Source organism: Galeopterus variegatus, unplaced genomic scaffold, assembly GCF_000696425.1.
Source record: "Galeopterus variegatus unplaced genomic scaffold, G_variegatus-3.0.2 Scaffold2259, whole genome shotgun sequence".
Lineage (NCBI taxonomy): Eukaryota > Metazoa > Chordata > Mammalia > Dermoptera > Cynocephalidae > Galeopterus > Galeopterus variegatus.
Window position 1 is genome coordinate 146,494 of NW_007728370.1, and position 6,966 is coordinate 153,459.

A 6,966-nucleotide genomic window follows, 5' to 3' on the forward strand; every position below is an offset into this window, starting at 1 on the left:
GGTGGTAGAAGGCCCCCTTAACCTTTTCTCTGATAGTCTTTATGCCGTCAATCTCCTCCCCAACCTGACAATTCAATTGATTTTTGATTTGCAGTTTTCTTGGCTTTAAGGTGGCTCCAGAAAGAATTCAAGTTTGATCATGTTTTTCTTTCTTATCTGCATGATGCTTCTTTCCTCTCTTAAAAGCAGTGGTTCTTACTGCATGTGCTACTCTTTTTCTCTGAAGACTCTGGAGTTTTATGAAGAAAAGCACCCATGGCCAAACAGACCCCTTTTGGGTCTCCTGCTCTTCTCCTTGAAACCTCAAGAGTCAAATGATTTCATTTCTCAGCTCTTGAGCTCAGTAACTCATTTGAGAAACAAAAATATAGACTAAGATTTACCTGTTTAATTAGATGATCTCAAATTTTCTCGCATCCACTTGGTATTTTAAGAAAATCTCTCCATCTTCTTGAAAAGGCTTGCATACTTTGCTTTACAATGTAAATTTGTTATCTTGCTTTCCTTAAGGCAGGGTGAGGCCTCACCAGTAAGTCTTTTAAAAAAAAAAAACCCGCAATCTAAACCTGACTGTCCTTTTTACTAATAAGCTTTATTTACATCTTAAACAAAACTTATACATCTTAAACAAAACTTATAAGATCCTTGTTTGTTCTTGTTGTTTATGTCTGCATATATGCGTGCGTAAGCTGTATGTCATGTCTATATGTTCATGTCTGTTTATGTAATTGTTTTATGTGCAAGGTACCTAATTGGCTTATAATTAATGCGCGCTCATTAAATAAATAAGTATTTTTTCAAGTTCACGTGACTTAAATTTTCTAAAGTTTTGATAAATCCGCTTTCTTCCTCTATATAAACTCCAACACCTCTCTAATAAACGGAGTTCCGGCTTTGACCACTCTCCTGGCTCGGTGGTGTTCTTTCTCGGCCCCCGGGGAGGAAGATCCTGGGGGGGAAGGGCCGTGCCAGCGACACTCATCATCCCGCTCAGCCCCACAAGGGACCCCCGGCTGGACCGGGGTCTCTTCCCGCTCGGTTTTGTCGGCCTCTGGCTCAGAGAGGCCCGACAGTTATGGACTGAATATTTGTGTCTCCCAAAATTTCATATGTTGAAATCTCATCCCCAATGTGATGGTGTTTGCAGGTAGGGCATTTGAGAGATAATTAGGTTAAGAGGGTGGAGCCTTCATGAATGGGTATCACCCCTATAAGAAGAGGCCAGAGAGCTGGCTCACCCTCTTTCCGCCATGTGAGGATACGATGCAAAGTCAGCAGTCTGCAACCCAGGCGAGGGCCCTCACCAAGAACCCAACCATGCTGCACCCTGATCTTGCACTTCCATCCTTTAGAACTGTGAGAAATAACTGCTTGCTGTTTAAGCTACCCATTTATGCTATTAATGGTATTTACGTTATTTTGTTATAGCAGCCGAAGCTGACAAATATACTCCCAAAGGACAAATGCCTCTGCATTTGGGGGAAAATGTCATTTGCAGACTTATTCCACCATTTTTATCTAATAACTTGTGGCTTATTATGGATTTCAGAAGGTCTGGGAATGGGAGGGTAGCTGAATCTATAGGAGACTATGCAGTGTAAGAAAGGAAATAATGCATATAGATCTCTTGTCAAAGTTTATTTCATTGAATTGGTCTTGCTTGAGACACTGTGTTGCCTGGTCTCATAACACTGGCAGGAATCACAAGGAAGTTTTGAGAGCTCAGTTGATGTCTGTAATCACACAGAGGCCCCAGCTACTAAAGGAAGAAGAGAGTAACTGGGATCAGTTACTTATACCCATTTTACCATATTTAACCCCCTACAGTGGACTGAATTATTCATCTAGGAGAATTTTTTTTTCCAGTTACAAAACATGATAAAATGTTTCATTAGTTTATCCCTATGGGCTCACTTTTAAATTTATTTAATTTCCTCTACTTAATTTACTATCAATTTTTAATAAACGTATAGTATTACCACGAGATAAAACTTCCTCAAAAATATTTTCAACCCGTGAAGTACAAAGCAATGCAGTGCTTTTCTCAAATACATAATAATTGTCAGCACCACCAAATTTCACCTATTTCCAATGTTGAAGACAAAAACTGTAAAAGGACCATTCATTTTATGAGTTGAATGAATGAATTTTTAAAATATTTACTGACAGCCTGGCATGGTGCTAGGCACTGAGGATATTTGGAATAATTAATAATTAACCAGGATCCAATAAGTCACCCTTGACATCAACATCAAGAACAGAAACAGTAAATGTAAGTACACCGGAAGTATTCCAAGTGGGGACTTCGGGAACAATTCAAAAATAGAAATTGGGAGACATTCCTTTTGTCCTGTTCTGCTTCAGTTACTCTGTTCTCTGTGCAAGCTGGCGAGCACATATTCTCCTACCACGAGGGGAAAGAGGGGTCATTCACTCCAAACCAACCACACGTACCTTGGGCGGAAACTGTCAACGTTGAGATAAATCACATCCAGTTATCGTAGACTCAGAATTGAAAGGAAAAATTTACTGACATGTGGCCTCTGAAGCTTGGTAACAGTGCTTTGGAACTTGACAGATGTAAAGATGGCCAGTTCATCTCTATGTCTGCCAAAATATATATTCTCAACAGCCAGAAAGATAAAATGATGACAGCCACAAAGGCAGGGAGTTGAGTATCAAAAATTCCTCCTGTCTTGCAGGCTGATGCTAAATCCTACAAGGAAAGCCAGCACATCAGGGTTCTTGCCACAACCAACTTTTCAGGAATCCTAATCTTTGAAAGGTAGGTGTCAGAAAGATTACTGGTTATAAAGGAATAGAGCCATGCTGACTTTCAAAGTGGCCAGAGCCAGGGCAAGCCAGCTTCTCAGGTCTGAAAACCAGCTCCTGGAAACGGGGTAACCTGGGGACGTCTAGTCAGGCCAACTCTATGACAGTGGACATTATTTGTGAAGTAGCCAAACAATGAAGATGCTCCAAAACTACTGCTTGCATGAACGGAGTTAGGTAGTGGGGGATAGTGGGCTGAGTGCCTAATTTCTCAGCTGGGAAAGGTGACAGTGGCTGTCTAGGAAATGCAGCCAGTCGGAAGGTAACCTGCCTGCTCTGACGTCCTGGTCTATGAATCTCTTCCTTGCTCACTGTATATTAGGCACTCTGGCCTCCTAACCGGTCCTCGGACATGCCACACATGCTCACAACTCAGGGCCTTTGCACTTGCTGATCTCTGTGCCTGGAAACGCTCTTTCCCCAGATCTCCTCATGGCGCCCTCTCTCACCTCCTTCAAGTCTTTGCTGAAATTTCACCTTCTCAGTGTATTAGTTTTCTATTGCAGCCATAACAAATTATCACAAACTTGGTGGCTTAGTGTATATAGGATGAATTCCCATATATACTTCATGCGGCATAAAACAAAACCCTTATCTTATAATTCATTATCTTATAATTCTATAGGTCAGAGAATCAGAATGGTCACATCAAACTAAAATCAAGGTGGCAGTCTGTGTTCCATTCTGAAGGCTTGAGGGTAGGACCCGTTATAGGACTGAGGTACCTGTTTCCTTGCTGTCTGTCAGCGTAAGGCTGTTCCCAAGTTCTAGAGGCTTCCCACGTTCCTCAGCAATGGCCCCCTTCCTCCATCTTCAAAGCCAGACAGGTCGAGTCCCTCTCACACTTTATGGCTTTCCTCCTTCTTCCTTCTTCAGATCTTGTGCCTGGCATCCATTCAGTAACATTGGCATTTGTGTTAAAACAGGATGATACATAAAAATAAAAAGCACTGTATTATAAAAATGTCATCAATTTCTCTGGACTATAAAATTAGAATAAAATCTACTTTCTCTAGCAGTAACATTGGCATTTGTGTTAAAACAGGATGATACATAAAAATAAAAAGCACTGCATTATAAAAATGTCATCAATTTCTCTGGACTATAAAATTAGAATAAAATCTACTTTCTCTAGAGACAGTTGCTACTTATCTAGGTAGAAATAAGATGAAATGGCTAATATTTACCCAATTTAAAATGATATTTAAGGAAAGGCATATTGGTGACACCCACTAGTTCTATAGTTTGAGTGAGAAGACCACAGAGATGAAATGCCCTTTCATGTGGGTGTGTGATATCACACGACCTATCGCTGTTGATATTAACTTTGACCACTTGGTTAAGGTGGTGTCTGCCAGCTTTCTCCACTGTAAAGTTAATATTTTTTTCTCTCCATACACTAAGCTTTGGAAGTGAGTCACTAAGTTCTGTCCACACTCAATGGGATGCTTTGTTTATCTGTTATTTTGAAAAAAATTCAAACTTACAGAAAAGTTACAAAAATGTACAATGAATTCTCATATACCCCTCAGTAGATTCACCACTGATAACATTTTCCATATATGCTTTATCAATATCTCTTTCTTGCTGCCTCTACAAATATACATATACAAACTATTGCTATGCATATTATTTTGAATGAACCATTTGAGAGAAAATTGCAGACATCACAACCCATTATCCCAAATACTTCATCATGTATATCCTAAGAATGAGGTGTTCTTTCATAACCATAGTACAATGATCAATTTCAGAAAATTTAACACTAATATGATACTATTATCAAATATATAGCCCAGCACTTCCACTTCGGTCTTTCACGGAATATCTGGTAGTAGCCCTCTTGCCTTAACCGTAGAACTTGACAAAATATCTAAGGCAGGTTTTTTCAGACACGGGTGAATAAGCAACACCATGCAGACAGAGTAGGTGACACAAGACTGCAATCAATCCCTCAAGGCAAGGAAACTTAAGAGGTGAGCCTCATGATAATCCTGGCTCTCTTCCTGGGGAAATTTTCCCAACTGCAGTGTGGCAATCCGGAACCCAGCTGAGGAGGAAGAGCTCAGAGGTTGGGACAGTTGAAGTGTTGGAATCTGCAAGGCAGGGCCCCAGAGAGCTGGGAGCTGTGCAGATTGTACAAATATAATCATGAGTTCATGCCGATACCTCTAATTCCAATCCAATAGCACAAGGCTTTCCCTAGCTTTCCCCTATTCTATATTCCTGGCTCCCTTTTAGAAACCCAGTTTGAGAGCAGCCTGGCAAGGTAAGTCACCACCATTTCCATTAAGTCTCCTAGCTGAGGGAAAGCCATGGAGCAAGAATCTGTAATTTGAAAACCAGAGAACTGATGATGTAAACAAACAAACAAACAAAACCCAGAAAATAACAGATTTAGTGATAGAGTTCACCAACCATAAATAGAAGTTTAGGGGGTACACAACAGTATATTTGCCTTCTAAAGCCCCAATTATTATATTCTTTAACCAAAATTCCCAGTTTAGTTGTGGTTTGTTTCTAAACAGATTCATTTATTTCCTTTTGCTACAGCTTCTTCATTCCTGAGTTTTTCATTTTGATTCATTTCTATGTTGTCTGGTGTCTATCTTTCAGCTATTTTTTCAAGAAAATTTCATGGACTTAGTTTTCCTTGGTTCCATGATTCTCAACCTTGGCTGCATATTGTAATGACCTTGGGAGCTTCTGAAAAACTACTGACTTCTGAGCATCATACCAGACTGATTCAATTAGGTTCTCTGAGTGTAAGATCCATGCAACAGAATTCTAAAAAAAAATTCCTCGAGTGATTCTGGTGTGCAAATGAATACCTCCAATCTCAAAGAAATTACATAAACAGGCTCTTTTAAGCCAAAAAAGACCAAAGAAAGTTGCAAGCAAAGGTCAAAGAAACAGCCGGGGTCGAGAAGCCCTGCTTTAGTTTTTTCAGATTTGAGAATGTTAATTTGTTATCTTTATACTAGAGGAACTCCTTGAATGGATTTTAAAAATTGCATCCCATTATTCTTTCCCACAGAACTGTATAGACTGGTGCTGTTCAAACTTTAATATGCATAGGAATCATCCGTACATCTGGTCAAAATGCAAATTCTGCTTTAATAGATCTGGAGCGGTGACTGAGATTCTGCATTTCTAATAAGCTCCCAAGTGATGCCAGTGCTGCTGGTTCATGGGCCACACTTTTGAGTAGCAACAGTTACAAGGGTAATTCAAAAAGTTCATGGAAAAATAGAATTAAAAGATAATACAAATCTTTCCATGAACTTTTGAAGACCCTTCATATAAACTTGCTCCTCTGTCTTCTGTAATGAATATTGCTTTGGAGGAATCTGGGGCTATCTGAACATGACAGCTGTTTCCCTTCTGGGTGGCACGCTTCTTATTCCTGGATGTCCATACAATTCTCTTCTTATCTTTGAAGTCAGGATTTAGTTAGGTTTCGTGTATTAACAAGGTATGCAATAAAGATTCCCACATTGATATTGCATTTGCTTCCGAACTTTAAAAAATTTTTTGGGTTCTAGTGTCTGTGAGGCCCAACTCCACAAGAGTTCCAGCTCTTCCTGAAGACTTCCCATAGGACTGGCAGGGTACCTGGCCCACATAGTGGCTGAGATTCCAGTTTCCTTATTTTTATATTCATTACAGTAAAATGTCTATCACTCGAGGTCATTGGAATGGATTTGTTCTTTTCAACCAGAAGAAATTAATTAAAACAGCTAGAGACTATGGATTTTAAACCATACAATATGAAAATAAAGATTGCATAGAACTCTGTGTCAAAAACAACATTAATGAAAAGAAAAGTGTAGGTATGGTGGCAGCTGGCAGGAAGGGGTCTGGGGCAAAGAAGCTCTCTTAATTTCAATGTGCTTAGAAGTCATCATTTGAACTAGATTGATTGACAGATAAATAAGAGAAAAGGTAAGAAAGTGAGGGCATGAAAAAGGAAGGGAAGGGAGAATAAAAGATTAAAATGTGATGCTAAATGATTCTAAAAGACTTAAAACCAAGTAAAAGCTGTAAACTAAGAAATAAGAATAAAAAAATCTTAAAGAAACAAAAAGCCAAAATTTTTTTTTTTTTTTTTTTTTTTTTTTTTTTTTTTTCCGT

The 6,966-nt window shown here is 39.2% G+C and overlaps 1 long non-coding RNA gene across 1 annotated transcript in view; it reads right to left on the minus strand.

Annotated features, from left to right (window-relative positions):
• The window catches only part of LOC103597269, a 53,992-nt gene extending 50,240 nt beyond the window's left edge, over positions 1-3,752 (minus strand). The window contains exon 1 of the long non-coding RNA XR_551095.1: positions 3,558-3,752. This is a non-coding gene — a long non-coding RNA (uncharacterized LOC103597269). The remainder of the gene's footprint in view (positions 1-3,557) is intronic.
• Positions 3,753-6,966: the final 3,214 nt, after the last annotated feature.